Genomic DNA, 14479 nt, shown 5'->3' with positions numbered 1-14479 from the left:
TCTGTGCCCACGGAAAGGAGCGGTTTTCACATGGGCGGGAGGCAGCGTGCTGGGGCACTGGGCCCCACAGCGCACGGGCATTCACCATGTGCCTGACGCTGTATGAGGGCTTTCTAGTACATCACCCTGTGGGACCCTCAGAAAAGCCCTGTGAGAAAAGAGATCGCGCCAGTCACCTGAAGACAGCGATGGTCGGAAAACTGCAGCTGCCTCACTTGCCCAGGGAGGCGCTATCCCAGCGGCGGAGCTGGGACCTGGGTCTGGGTTCGTCTGGCTCCCAGTCCCTGCCTACGGTATCGGAGGGTGTCAGTACCTGCGAGATGACGGGATGGTAAGAGGAAGAGTGTCTCTCCCAAACTGGGACACAACCAATCCCATTCCCCTCCAGAACCCTGTGCACAGAACCAGTCCGTCTCCCCAGGCCAGGAACACCCAAGGCACTGGCTGGCTCTCGGGGGGAAGTAGGCTATCCACTGGCCCAGATGGGACTCTGAAAATCTGCCCCTGCCCTGGGGGTATCAGCAGCTAGGTGCCCTTTCTTACTGCTGTGCCTGGGGGTGCAAGGAGATGGGCTGGGAGGAAGAGAGAAGCTATTGCCCCGTTCTTGGTTTCTAGGAGCTCAGCTCTACACCTGTCCTCTACCAGCCTTGAGGGCTCACTCAGATGTTGCCCCGGCCTCCCTGTGTCTCCCGAGGTGCCTCTGCCTCCACCAAGCCGCTCACTTGGGGGAGGCAGGCAGGCCCAGGGGAGACTGTGTCAGTCCGGGTGTGTCACGGACACGTGGAGATCATTAACAAGGCTTATTTTAAAGTTCTAATTGCAACATGTAAATGCTCCCCAAACTGATGTGTAATTGCTACCCCCTCCGCCCCAGCCCTTCCCTTCTGGTGCCAGCTTTGCAAGGAGAGAATTAGAAAATAAAAAGGGGGTGGATTATGTAAGCAAAAACGATTTTAAAAAAAGAGAGCGAGAGAGCTAACAATTTAAGTGAGACAGCTGGTCGCTCCTCTGATTGCCACACTTCCCGTATCAGTTGCAAAAATTGTCCCCGCCGATCGCACCCATCCGAGCAAGAGTGTCAACTATATTCGGTTCCCAGCACAGACCAGCCTGGCACTCCCTCAGCAAGACCGCTCAGTGGTCAGTGTGTGTGTGTGTGTGTGTGTGTGTGTGTGTGTGTGTGTGTGTGTGTGTGTGTTGCAGGGTGGGAGGAATCGGGGTGATATTTGAGGTGGCCGCTGTCTCATCCCCGGAAGTCTCCATTCTACAGAAAGAACCCAGGGCCGGACTGAGCACTCCGTCTACCTGTTCCGGTCCTTCCCCACATTCTACCACGTAGGGAGGGAAGGGGCCCCTCCACGCTCCCAGGTGCTGTCTGGTGGGTTTGGACGCCAGCATCTCCCTATCTTCTTCAACCCCCGCCCCCACCCCGCCCCCCACAGCCATCACCTGCAGTGGACTCCTTTCAATAGCCCTGTGCGCGCAGGCCCCGGAGACTGTGAGCCTGTCTCCTAAGTGGGCATCACCCAACTCACACTCACCGAAGCCTTGACCCCTCTAGATATGCCCTTGTCTCTGGCTTTCACCTCTAGGAGCCACAGCAAGTTCCAGCATGCGCCCCACTTTAATGCACCTGGAACAGAGCTCCCCAAACAGCCAAAGGGCATAGGAAGGGGACAGTGGTCACTGGCCAGTCGTGTCGCTCTCAGAAGGTGGTCCTCTTGAATATCCATGTCTTCCCCAACTACCTGCCTGGGAGGCGGGCCCAGGAACATTCGCCTTTCTGGTTAACGCTCTCTCTCCCCCCGGGGAAACCGGCTTTGGTGAGGATGTTGGCAAAGATTACTGTTCCCCAAATGACGGCTGATGAACTGTAAGGTCCTGGTGGCCCTGAGACAGCAGGAAAACTCACCCGGGGCCCTTGGAGTTGGGGGCCAATCTCACCACAAGAGAACTGGCCCTTACCATGGCATACTGGGAAGAGAAAAGTGGTTTGGGGTAACTGGATTGCTAAATCCCGGTGTCTACTGATACATCTCTGAGATGGTGAAGTTACTTGAGGGGATTTAAAAAACCCTATCTGATAAGAGGATTAGATGAGATTTTTCTATTCAAAGTGCTTTCTACACGCTAAAGAACAATTTTCAGAGTTCATCAGAAACACCTGGGATGCAGTTTCCTTCAAGTTCATCATCAAAACCACGTGAGGTGCAGACTCCCGGGCGGTAATGCGGACTCCTGGATGCAGAATCCAGGAACTGCACTTCTAGCAAACACCCCTAGGTGACCATGCGCGCTCCCGCAGGGGGGCCGGGGGGCACCACTGTTATCCCCGCCGTGACAGAGCAGCGGCCCAGCCATCTGTACCCACACAATTCATTGTTCACAGGGTGTGCGGGAGAAAGGGGAGGCACTGGGGAAGGGCAGCGCCCTCCCTGTCCCTGAGAAACGAGACAGCCCGGAGTGTGCTCTCCAAGGGAGCGCGTGCGAAGGGCCGGCTGGCCAGTGTCGCGGGCTGGGTCTCGAGGCTTTTGGAAGACAAGAGCGTCTGCCCAGAGTGGAACTACGTGCGAAAGGGCGAAGAAGCACTTCTTACTGTTGGGTGATCCTGGCGGCTCCTGGATGGCTCTCGGGAGACTTGCCCCCTGGTCTCACTTCCAGCTGGGCCAGAAAGCCTTTCTGTCAGCTCCAGCCAGCACACCTGTGAGGAAAGGCAGAGCAGCTCTCAGAAGCGAAGCTGGAGGCGAGGGCTCCTGGACCAGCAGGGGGGGCGCCCGCTGTGCGCACCGCCCGCCTCGCCCCCAGGCTGCTGGACAGGGTCCAGTGCATCTGCCCTGCGGGCCGGGCTGCCGCTACCGTCACCCTTCAGGTCTCCCTCCTCCGTGCGGCCACTGGGGCCCACCCAGCCATTGGAGAGCCCAGCCGCTCACCACAGCGGGAAGTACCCTGTGTCACCTGTCTGGTCTCCTGACACAGGGTGTCCACGCGACCCACCCTCCCCACCCTCCCGCAACAGGGCAGGCGGGTCTCAGTGATGTCTGGGCCCTTGTCTTAAACTGTTGGGAACACAGACAGAGGAAAGGGCAGAAAGTACGGCCGTTTCAGGTGTGGGGATGGGTTTCAGGGGTCTGGGGGCCTGCAGAGACACGGATGGGGTGGGGGGTGCTGCCCACGGGCAGCAGGCAGGGATAGTCATTGGGAGAGCCATGGGCCTGAGGTAGACGTTAACCGTGAGGGGCAGGCAGCCTGTGGCCCCAAGGTCGCTTTGGCTCCACGACTTATCCGTTTATTTTTAGATTAAAGCAAATCCATTTTATTTCTCGCTATTTGAAACGGACCACGGCGTTGGGAAATGGAGGTTGGTGGTCAGCGCTGCCCTACGGCCTGGCCTGGCATTTCCCAAACACTCACACCCGCTCCCCCCTGTGCGTCAAGCAGTTTAAGGCGGGCAGGGCAGGGTGGGGGCAGCGGGGCAGGGGGCGGCTGCTTGGCGCCTCCTCAGCCAGGAGCCCCAGCCCTGCACCAGAGGTAAATGCATCTTTAACAGTCACAGCTCCGTCCTAGTTAACGCCATCTCAGTCTCCCTGTAAAAACACATTTGCACCTTAGTAAAGAATGTAATTAACCAGCGAGGAGACAAGGGAGGAGCCAGCAGTGGCCCCGCCAGGAGCTGCAGTGGGAGGTGGAAATTCAGACATGGAAATTCAGATGTCGCCTGAACAAGACTTTCCACCTTCCTTCCAGTGCGCAAGTGTCAGGGAGAGAGTGTGAGCACGTGTGAGCGTGTGCACCTCTGTGTGTGCAGTGCCGGGCGGTGAGTGAGCAGAGACTCAGCCTCTGGGACCCCTGGGGAGGAAGGAGCCCCAGGCTGCAGGGAGAGGGAGCTGGGGCAGGCTAGGGGAAGGGAGGAGCTGAGAGCAGCTCCAAGAGCAGGCAGGGTGGTTGATGACTTCCCACGGACACGCGCCGTCTGGGCTGAAACCTTTCTCTGCACACCCCACATTCTTCCCCAGGGTAGAATGTGGGGTGTGCTGAGGGTTCCAGACACTCACAGCAGCAGGAGGCTTGGGTCCCCACCCCCCACCCCCCAAGTTGCCAGCCCCAGGACAGCCACCTGGAGGGGCCCGAGGACCAGGAGGAACTGAGAGAAAGCCTGTTGTGAGCACCAAGTCACTGCTGTACCACGCTTGCCACGGCCACCCCTCCTGCCGGTGGCCTGGCCTGTGAGTTCAGTGGACAACTTCCAGTTCCCTGACCCCCCAGGCAGCAAGCCTGGGAGACACGTCTGATTCTCCCCCCTCCACTTCCCACCACGCTCCAGTCAGGGTGGAAGATGGTCTTTCCTCCTTTGTATTCGCAGCGACGTGACCTAGAGAGGCCCCCGCCCCCCCTCCCACCCACCATGCTGGCCAGGTCCCCTCCTCCCCACGTTCGCCCCACAGTGAAGCTGAACTCAGCTTCCCGACTTCATCCCGCCTCCGTCCACGCCAGGCCTGCCCACACAGCCGTGAGGACCTCGCTGCCCTCATTGGGCTTACAGTCTGTGTCACCTCCTCCTCCGGGATTTTCAGTGACTCCTGACTCACAGAAAGCACCGAGTGATCGCCGACCGCCTCACCAAGCACAGCCTCCAACGTGCCTGCAGTGTGTCCCTACCTGCCTTTCTAGACTCACCTCTCACCCATCCCCCACAGCCTGGCTGCCCTCCCTCCAAACAGGCCACCTTCCGATCTCCAGACCTGCGCGCCCTCTCCTGCTGCCAGTTCTGCATTTCTGCCTGACGACACCCTAACCACTCCTCCATGCTCAGCTCAAACATTCCGGCTTTTTCCTCTGAAGCCAGAAGCCATCTTACCTCCCCGGTGTTTCCGGGTAACACACCGCTGGTCTTCCCCTGACAGCTCTCGAATGTTCGGTAGCACGTGCTAGGGTCTCAGGGATCTCTTATGTCTTCCCAACTGTACGCCCCTCGTGGGCGGAGACTCTCTCTGACGTCTGCACAGTTCCTCAGTTTGCAAAGAACTCTCACATGTAATATCTTCTTTAATGTTAAATGCTAAATGTCCATATTTGAATATAGTAACTCAATTTGTATTGCCTTTACCAAATAATACATGCTATTGTACAAAATAAATAAGAGGGAGAAATTTTAGGTTCGTTGTAATTAATCCTTTGATACAAAAGTAACCACAGTTAATATGTGGAGCAGAACTCTTCTTAAAAACAGTGTCACACGGCCCTGGCCGGGTGGCTCGGTTGGTTGGAGCATCGACCCGCACACCAAAAGGTTGCGGGTTCCACCCCGGGTCAGGGCACTTACGGGAGGCAACCGATCGATGTTTCTCTCTCACATCGATACTTCTCTCTCTCTCTTACCCTCCCTCTCACTCTAAAATCAATGAACCTGTCCTCAGGTGAGGATTTAAAACAAAAAAGAATTGCTTTAAAAAAAACCTGTCATACTCTAAGTGCTGTTGTGTAACCACCCTTTTATATTTAGCAACACATCATAAATACCACTGCACATAAAGAATATGTATATTATAATCTCAGGGGCTGTCTGACACTCCATTTATGGATACACTGGAATCGCCCAGCCAAATTTCTACCGTTGTTGTGGTTATTCCCAGTTTCTGATATTATAAAGAAGTAACACTCGCTCTCGTAGCCGAGCTTTGCTCCAGATTCAGCCGCTGTCTGCGGGTAAGTTTCTAGAGCTGGGGCAGCCAAATCTAAAGGTGCGGTCATTTCAAAGAAATTTTCCAAATGACTCGTAGGGAGGTCCCGCCGGTTTGCGAGTTCCACTCTGCAACATGCGGGAGATGCCTATTCCCTGCCGGGCGGCTGTTCCCATTTCACAGATGTGGATAAAGAGGCTGAGGGAGGCTGAGCACCGGCGGTCCAAAGAAAACGGCCGGCGAGTGGCTTGTCTTCTGACTCTGGGCATTTTGTTCTTCCGACGTCCCCACCTCTCTTCGCTCTCAGATGTCTTCCCAGTCCAAAGGGAGTGCTTGCCATTAAAGGCTGGGCTCCCCAAGGAATGGGCAGAGGTGATGTGCCCTGAGTCGGGGGCTGGACCACTCCTGGGAGTCCACCCCCACCCCCAACCTTCCCGGGTGTCTGAGGCCAGGGGAACAGGAGCTCTGTTCCTGGGTAGAGTTTTACTGTCCCCTATTCCCCCCTCCTTCCTGGACAGGTGCAAATTGCTTCAGTTTAGCCTCCATCTGTGAAGAACCACGTGCTGGGGCCCGGGTGTACGGAGATGAAGTGCACGCACACATACATGCACACACACACTCTGCCTGTCTTCGAGGTGCCCACAATCTAGATGATGAGGAAATAACTGTACCCTGTGATGTGTGAACGGCGCTGCTTCTGGCTGTCGGTCTCAGGGGCAGGGACACAGGACAGAGTCCAGGGCAGGGCTGTAGATGGAAGGAGCCCTGCCTACCTGGTATGTCCTTCGGCCTCTTAGAGCTGCTGTCCCCTCTGGTGCTGAGGGGCCGGAGTTCCCTCCCGGCGCCGGGCTGCTGTTGTATGCTGGTTTTGTCCTCTTTCTGCCCCAGCTGCACCTCTGCCCCCTCCCACACCCCGAAGGTGGCACTGAACCAAGGAGCTGGGGCCCCTCCGAGAGGAATCACACCCAGCTTCGGGAAGAGAAGTCCACCGCACTCCCAACTCGGGCACTAACAAAGTGTACGTTTGAGAGAGGAAGGACAACTCGAGGGGACACTGCGGGCCCCATGCGGAGCACACTTCAGGGCTACAACTCACATGCATTTCCCAGAACTGGAAGCGGCCAGGCTGCCGGCTGCCTGGAGGAAGCTTCCAGCACAAATGCAGCCTGTAACCTCAGCACAGGGAGGCAAGTCACACAGCAGGGGCACTGGGGGGATGAAAGACAGCTGGGCTGGAGCAAGAAGGTTGCCCAGGGTCACCACCACCCTTCCTACCCCAGCCACCTCTCTGAGCCACTCCCCTCCACATTTGAGCCTGCCTTGCCCTGAAGGAGGGGGCCTGGGTGTGCCTTTTTAGATCTTGGCCAGACAGAACCCACCACCTTCCCTTTTGTTGCCATTCAAAGTCCGTCCCCTCCAGAGGTGAGCAGTGGCCTGCAGGGCTACTGCCCTGATCCCGAGGCTGGGCTCTGGCCACTTGATGGGCAGGGGGACAGGCGAAGCGGCAGCCGGACACAGGCTAAACTTTAATAAATGGTGACTATTGTCTTTCACGATAATGACAGTAATAACAGTTTGTTTAGGTCGTATTTAGCAAAATCCTACTCATCCTTCAAGATCCAGCTCTGTAAAGTTTTCTTTCATTGCCACCCTACCCCACACAGGGTAGGACCTTCCCTCCTTTCTGTCCCCCTAATAGTTGGGGCCATCCCTCTCTTAAAAGAAAGCCCAGAATTCTTAGCCATGAACTCCAGGCTGTGTCTCACTAAATTATTAGTGCGTGCTCCTAAAGGTATCCCTCCCATAAGCTCTGAGCTTCCTGCATCAGGTGTTCCCGCCCCCGCGCTTCCCACTCTGGCCTGGCCTCAGGCCGCATGCGTGTTTGTTAAGGGATGGGATGATGAATGAGGGAGAATGCCCAGAGCAACCAGGAGACCTCGAAAAATATAGAGACCGGTGATAGCAAATCCATCACGGAAAGCAAATATCCCTTTTAACTCAACTGATACCAGCCCTACATGTAGAGAAGTCACTTAATTTTCCCATCAGGATTTCCTCTCTTGGTGAAAACTTTGTCCCCACAGAAGCCCTTTGAAAATCCCTGCAAAGCCCACCTGTCTCCATCCCTCCTTTCCCCTCAGGAGGGCTCAGTCCCTTCTCCTACTCCCTGCCATTCCCTCCCCAGTGGGCAGACCCTCTAGCTTCAACCAGGCTGCTGGGTGACCCTGGTTCTGAGACAGCCTTTCCAGCCCCAACGGCTCTCTCCAGAAGCAGGAGAAGGCCAGTGCACTCGGCACAAGCTAATCATTCTGTGTGGCCTCCAGGCTGAGTGAGCTCCACTGCCCTCCTCTCCACCCGCCACACCTCAGCTCAGCCGTGGCCTTTCAGCTGGTCCCCCTGCGGCTGCTCCGCAGCCATGAAGACGGTTCGAGTGGCAAAAAGCACCCTATGCACAGTTCTCCTAGCACGTACCCCCCAAATTCTGCTCGTCCGCTTGCCAGTCTGTCTGTCTGTCCCACTAGATTATATAATCCCAAACTGAGGTGTATCTTGGACGTATTAGGTGTTCAACAAATACTGGTTGAGTAAAGGATTAAATAAACGGATATATTCAGCAGAGGATATTATTTAATCCTTTCAACAATCCTATCAAATAGGAGGTTATTAGTCCTGTTTTTAAAAGGGGGAACTGAGCTTAGAAAAATGACTCGCCCCAAGTCACAAAGCTGGGTAAGGGTCAGAGGGAACGGCGGCCCCTGAGCACCCTGGCCACCCACTTGCCCGCCTTCCCACCCACCCCGCCAGGGAAAGATGCTCAGAGACCGGGCTGCTTCTCTGCCTCGCTTGGAAAATAAACAAGACAAATTCTTCTTCTCATCATTTGGTGAGTCAGAGACATTTCGTTTGCCAAAAAACCTAGGAAAAGCCTCTGCTGGGACAGGTTTTGGGACTAGGCTGTGATAAGATTGCTGTATTGAAAGAGGATGCTAGGAACTGGGCTCCGGGTGGCCTTTTACATGGAGTAATTTATGCAGGAAATGAGCAATAACTTCTTTAAAAGAAAGAGTGATCTACACATGGTCACAACAATAGCAGTGGCAAGAACACACACGCATGTACACACACACAAATAATCCCAGAGACACACTCACAGACCTGCGAAGGTGTGGATTCTGGCTCACGGTCACGGTCATGGCCGCACACCCACGAAGCAGCCCAGAGAGGCCTGAGGGATCCGTGGAGCCCTGTGGACACCCCCACCAGTGAAACACTCTGCTGGCCCTGACTTTCCCTCCCAGGACTTCCAGGGTGAGCTGTGACTTCCCCCCGCATGTGAATTTCAGTCACTAAGGAATGTACAGGAAGCGCAACATTGAAGAAATTCCTCTCCCTGTGCCTCCCTGCCCTTCTCAGGGCTCCGGTCCCTCACGCAGGAATCCCACTGCGCAGGGACATGCTGCCATCTGAGGACCTGCCGCCCAAGGCCCTCGTCCCCAACCTGGGGAGATTTTCACCTTGTGTCTCACGGAGACTTTGGTTGGAACTGCCCCTGGAGGAGAGCAAAGGAGCGAGGACAAGGATGGGAAAGGACGTGTCTGTACAATTCCCTTTCAGGTGCTACTCAGAAGTGAATCTCAGATATGGAAGGGGTGGTAAAAGAATTTTATTTAAAATGCCTTTCTCCTGTGCTGGCTGGCTGGGTCAGCTGGCTGGAGCGATGTCCCTTGCTCCAAAAGGCTTTGGGTTCAATCCTTGGTCCGGGTGCATACGGGAGGCAACCGATTGATATTTCTCTCCCCCCCACTTTCTCTCTCTCTCTGTTCCTCTCTAAAATCAATAAACATGTTCTCAGGTGAGGATTTAAATAAATAAATACACACATAAACACATAAATGCATGCATCAGTAAAAAAATAAATAAATAAGCCTTTCTGCCCAGGCCATGTGTGCAGGGCTGGGATTGGAGGGGGAATCTGAAAGTCAGGGACCGCCCGGCTGCAGTGATTTCGGCCTGCGGTGGAAGCGGAGCCCAGGATCCCCGTTCTTGCGTAATCAGCCACAGAGAACCTCGGAGAGGCCGGAAACCGCCCCGGAGCCAGGACGCCTGGCTCTCTCTGTATCTCTCCTGTAGCAGCTCGGGAGGTGACGTCGGGCACTTTGCTGCCTGGGCCTCAGTGTCTCCATCTGAGAAGTAGGACGGTAAGGACTGAAAGGTCCCTTCCACCGGGTTCTCATCTGGAGGCCCCTGGTTCTGCTGTGGACAAGGTTGGTGAGACTTCACATACCCTGCGTCTGTGGACGATTCACATCCCCCGGCACCTCCAGCCACATCCATAGGCTGTGTGCTTGAGCTTCGCCGTAATTCTGTGCAGCTGCTAGTGCTGGAATCAATACTCCCATTTTACAGACAGAATAATCAAAACTGAGACTTAAAGGGTTTTGGCCAAAGTCACACAAAGAATCATTATTGATTCAAATTCCATGGAATTAAAATCTTCCTTTGGGCATCATTCCCCATTTAAAGGGAAAAATGCACAACATACCTTGAAAACCCTGGAGTTTGCCTGGGAAATGTTGTTTTTCTATTGCCTAGGTTGGACTTGTTAAATAATAACTGATTTCAAAGCTTCTGCTGCCTTTTTGCACCGCTTAGGGTGGAGGCCCAGGTCAGATGGTCTTTCATTTAGGAAAAGATTTAACATCTTTGGCTATTGAAGGAGAGACTGGGACTAATCTGGGGGGGGGGGGAGATTAAAGAAAAAGAAACTCAATTGTTACTCATTCAGCAAAACTTTATTGAGTGTTTACTACGTACCAGGAACTGTTCGCATAAAGATATCTCGGCATTCGCGGGGCTTACGTTCCGGCCGGCGGAGAAGATGAGAGCAGTAGACAGAGATGACAGGCACATAAATCAAGTCTACAGTGTCAGGCAATGCCGGCAGAGGGGCAAAGGTAACTGAAGGGAGTGGACTGCCAGGAATTTAAAGTCCCCCTCTAACCTCCCGGGAAAACGAGGCCAGCTCTCCAAGGTGGAAGAGTGCAGAGCTTGGAGCAGAAGGAAGAGAAGAGGAGGTGCTGGGAAGCAGGCCAGGCCGCAAGACAGACACACCGAGAGAAGCTCCCTGTGGGGACAGGAAAGGGGTTTGCAGCCGGCACCTTGTGTGCGAAGGCTAACCCGTTGGTGCTCAGGTATCCCGGAGGGCTGGGACCTGGGTGCTGCGAGTGAGCTGCTCCCCTCGAGCGCAAAGTTCAAGGTCCCCAAACCTCAGCAATGGCGTGAAAACAGGATCGGGGCAGCACCCCGACTACCATGTTAGAAAGTGATGGAAATCTAAGAAGAATCGGGAGTGGCTGAGCCTGTTATCATTTAAAACTTTGATGTTTTGCTTATCATGTATTTTTGTTATGAATTTTGATTTTAAAAAATGTTGCATTAATGCTCTGGCCAGGTGGCTCAGTCATCCCACACAGCAAAAGGTTGCGGGTTCGATTCTTGGTCAGGGCAAGTATCTAGGTTTTAGGTTGGATATCCGGTCGGGGTGAGTAAGGTCAACAACTGATCCGTGTTTCTCTCTCACATGGATGCTTCCCCCTCCCTCTCTCTCTCTCTGTCCCTTCTGCACACACATTCTCTCTTCTACTCTCTTTAAAAGCAATAAACGTATCTTTGAGTGAGGATTTAGAAAACATTGCATTGATTACTGAGTTTTGGGGTCCCCCTCAGAGTTCCTGCCTGAGGTGAGTGAGCTGGCCAGGCCTGTGTGAGTAAAAACGTACATGCAGCAGCTTCGTCACAGCGACAAAGAGTAAGGGCCATGCCCCCTGGGAAAGCTGTCCAGGGAGAGAGAAGCAGACCACACACGCAAGATGGGGAGAAAGGGAGCAGGGCCTTGAAGCAAGACGTGACCTGGAGAATAAGCACACCCGGCCTCTCTTGGGCTCTGGGGAGGTGGGGCTTCAAGCAGCGTAGGAGGGAATCTGAAATGGCTCTATTTGGATGGATACCCCTTTGCACTGCAGAGGGCTTGGGGCCACGCTGGGGATGGCACATAGCCACTGCTCCCCCGTCCGGCTCTGCAGCCTAGGGTCTGCCACGGCACACTGTGCAGGCTTGGGGTCCATCGGGAGCCCTGGGATTGGGGGCTGAGCAGCCCTTGGCCTGTGGGAGGTACCTGTCACCAGGGCCCTGCTCTGGCTGGGGGGAGGGGGAGTGGAAAGAGGCCATTAACTGCCTTCTCTCCATGGGAAAGGAGGTGGTAGCACCTGTCACCTGTCTGCCTAAGCAGAATGAGTCCTGGGGACACGGGGTGGAGGGGAGGATGGGGCAGCAGGGAAGATTCTGCAGGATGAGGCCCGAGTCCACCACACATGCCAGCATGCCAGCCTCGAGGCGGGCGGCCATGCCCGAAGCCAGCCTGCGTTCCTCGTGGTTGCTGCCCGCTTCTCTCCAGTGCCTTCCAAACTGGACCATAAACCCGGTGACCTTAGACGATTCACTCCCACGCTTGAGAACCTTATAAATTCTCTTTTTAGGTTTTTATTTAGTGACTTGAGAGAGAGAAGCATCGACTTGTTGTTCCACTTACAGATGCATCCATTGGTGGCTTCTTGTATGTGCCCCGACCAGAGAGGAAATCTACAACCTCGGCATATTGGGACGATGCCCTAACCGACTGAACCACCCGGCCAGGGCAAAAAAAAAACCCTTATTATTTAAAGACCTATTCATGATAGGTCTCAGGTACATGAGACCTATCATGATATGGTTCCTACCTCACTTTCTAGGCTGATCTCTCACAGCTCTCCTCTAGGCCAGGGGCTGGCAAGCTCCACCCAGGCAAACCTTGAGGGTGTCTGTTTTTGTAAATAAACTGTTACTGGAACGTAGCCACGTCCATTGGTTCAGTATTGTCTACGGCTGCTTTCCAAGGCAGTGGTGGAATCCAGAGTCACGACAAAACCCCTGAACTGGGTGCTGTCTGAGCCTTTCCACAGAAGATCACGGAGCCTAGTCTGGGGTGGGGCTGTGTGCTCTCCTCTCATCTCCAGGCTCCACACACAGATGCCTCTGCTCCATTTCCCTGCTCAAGTAGCTAAAATACAGCTCCTCCCTCAAGGGCTCCGCATAAATATTATTTACCCTGTGAAGCCTCCTAAATTTCTATAAAGAATCACTCATACCCCTTCACAGCCATAGCACATTACCTGGGTGGCACATTAACTACACTCGGCACTGAGTTCGTTCTGACTTTCGAGAGCTCATTGCAACCCCGTCTAGCGCCCCCGTAGGCAGAATGCTCAAGGGCACAGACAATGGCAGCGGGTGTTTGCCCCTCAGAGGAGCCTTACCCACAGGACATGATCAGTTGATGCTTGTTGGAATGAGAGAAGGAAGGGTGCTGGTCCTAAATGAGACCGAGGCGGTGCCTGTAACAGTAGCAAGCTGGAGTAGCCAAGGACAGGGGAGGCCGCAGCCAAGCGGAGAGGAGGCGCTGGCCGCTCGCTGCCAGGGGAGGTGGCATGCTTGTGTTGGAGTCCTTCTGCCCACGCGTCCAGCACAGGAGGCCACGACAGCGCCTGGCAGCCCCCGGGTGCCCCGGTGTTCTGCTTCTTTGGCTCTGGGCAGCCCCCACCACATTCCTTCCAGCTCTGTCCATCCATGCGCTCAGTGGCTCCCCCGACATCTCCCAGGCAGGCTGGGGTCTCCATACACAGGGCCCCACCTACATGAGCGGTCATGGCCACCCGAGTCTCTGCCAAGTTAGGAAGGAAGGGCACTGCTTCAAGGGTGATAGCTTATTTTTGTGGGTTCTGAGCTAAGGCTGAGTACTAATCGGAATTTAAATAAACATCTATTGTAAAGCTCCAGCACATTCTACAGGTGTCAGCTCACCAAAGTGGGAGACTAAGGGACTGAGATGACCCGTGGATACGATGGTGTTTTCCCTCAGTTCTCCGCAACGCAGCCAGAGAGAGCTTTCTGAGGTGCAACCCCCAAGCTACCCCCTCCCCTCTCCTCCCGTTTCAGACACGTCACTGGCTTCCTGTCTCTCTTGAGATCAAGGTGGACATGCTCAGCGAGTCCTGGAAGGTCAGGTGCCCCTGTCCCCGCCCACCCCTCCTGCTGCCCTTCACCGGCTCTCTGCATCCAGCCACCCAGGCCCTCGGTCCCTCAAACAGGTGTTTCTTCCCACCACTGGGACTTTGCACAAGAGTCCTCTCTTCCTGGAAGATGCTCTCTCCTCATCCACTTTCCAGTAACAACAGCTTCACTTTCCCAGCTCACCTCTCAGGCTAGGGGAGGCTCCTTTGGATATTGCGTTTCTTATTTCCGTTTGTAATTAGACACTTGTTTGGGGTTGAGCTGGACAGTTTTCTCCACCAGGCTGTGAGCCCCACGTGGGCAGGGCCCAGGCTTGGTTTGCTCACCTAGGATCCCGGAACCCGGCAGCACTCCGGGGAGAGGGAGTGATCATCCGCCCGAACCTGAGCCCAAGGGCAGGAAGGTGACCTCCCTCGCCATTCCACAATGCAGTCAGTTAGAGTGATTGGGAACCGGAGCTAGGGATTCAATCCCTCTTTCAGCTCTTCCTCCTCCTCTTCCTCCTCCTCACATAGCTGCCTTTAGGGGCGCCTGCAGAGAAGGCCCCACGATGGAGCTGCCACGGGCCCAGACATGGGCTGTGGTTTCTGAGGTCAGGACGGGCCGCAGACCCATCAGGGCTGGTCCACAGGGGGCTGGGCCAGCGCCAGCCAACCGGGAGTGAGGGGCACAGCAGGCCTTGTTTCCCCTGGGCT

The 14479-nt window shown here is 55.0% G+C and overlaps 1 protein-coding gene across 2 annotated transcripts in view; it reads right to left on the bottom strand.

Annotated features, from left to right (window-relative positions):
• Positions 1 to 14479, bottom strand: part of PKNOX2 (PBX/knotted 1 homeobox 2) — a 285563-nt gene that overhangs the window by 88910 nt on the left and 182174 nt on the right. For both annotated transcript variants that reach the window (XM_045192863.3, XM_024557448.4), the window contains exon 3: positions 2597 to 2701. The gene's annotated coding sequence lies outside the window, so the exon portion shown is untranslated. The remainder of the gene's footprint in view (positions 1 to 2596; positions 2702 to 14479) is intronic.

Source organism: Desmodus rotundus, chromosome 7 (genome assembly GCF_022682495.2).
Source record: "Desmodus rotundus isolate HL8 chromosome 7, HLdesRot8A.1, whole genome shotgun sequence".
In the NCBI taxonomy this organism is placed as follows: Eukaryota; Metazoa; Chordata; class Mammalia; order Chiroptera; family Phyllostomidae; genus Desmodus; species Desmodus rotundus.
Note: the sequence above shows the minus strand (reverse complement) of the source record. Positions and strands in the feature narration are given on the sequence as shown.